At 51.4% G+C, this 714-nt stretch overlaps 1 non-coding gene across 1 annotated transcript; it reads right to left on the bottom strand.

Annotated features, from left to right (window-relative positions):
- Nucleotides 1-487: 487 nt before the first annotated feature.
- Nucleotides 488-573, bottom strand: TRNASTOP-UCA. Its single transcript has one exon. It is a non-coding gene; the product is annotated as a tRNA-Tyr (tRNA).
- Nucleotides 574-714: the final 141 nt, after the last annotated feature.

The following is a 714-nucleotide window of genomic DNA, read 5'->3' as shown; positions in this document are numbered from 1 at the left end:
ATGCTTACTGCTGAAGGGAAGCATCTTTGTTGCAGCGTGGGTGGGAGATGGGTTATCATCAATATGGAGCAGATCTAGAGAATGGCTTCTGTTATTTACTTCTTTTCTGTTCTTGTAGGATGTGTGATACTATTTCACAAAGATCCGCTTAACAGAATCCAATTAAAATCAGAATTGTCACCCAGGCACCCTCGGTAGATTTTCCTCACTTTGGCTGCACGCAGCTCACCTCCGATTCATCAGCCCACCCTGCACTTTGCTCCGAGGGGATGGTCAGAAACACCAAAAGGCAAAACACCTGCTTGCACATATCAGTGAATGGGACCTGCCTGTTGAGCCCCGAGAAGTTGCTCTGTGGTGTAAGGTAGAAGGAAGGTATGTAAAACTTCTCCTTGCACTGTGACACCTGGGGATTAATGCTCTCAGCGGGTGCTGCTTTTTGCTTTGGTCCCCCCCGTCCCAGTGCAAAAACTGAACATGCTGCCTCGCCCGAAAGGTGGAATTGAACCACTCTGTCGCTAGACAGCTACAGGTTTGAAGCCTGCACCCCAGACCACTGAGGGTCATCCGGGCAATTTGGAGCAGTCCAATACTGTCTTATATAAACCCCCACTCTTTTGCCACCTGGAGGTCACGGTGAGGGATATTTTGCCGGAGGTTTGTGCTCCCGCCGGTTCCCGCCCTGCAGACTCCCGCAACCGGGCCGAGGGCGCG

The sequence above is a fragment of the Apaloderma vittatum genome, unplaced genomic scaffold (genome assembly GCF_000703405.1).
Source record: "Apaloderma vittatum isolate BGI_N311 unplaced genomic scaffold, ASM70340v1 scaffold42016, whole genome shotgun sequence".
NCBI classification, from domain to species: domain Eukaryota; kingdom Metazoa; phylum Chordata; class Aves; order Trogoniformes; family Trogonidae; genus Apaloderma; species Apaloderma vittatum.
The sequence above is the reverse complement of the archived record's forward strand: the minus strand, read 5'-3'. Positions and strand labels throughout refer to the sequence as shown.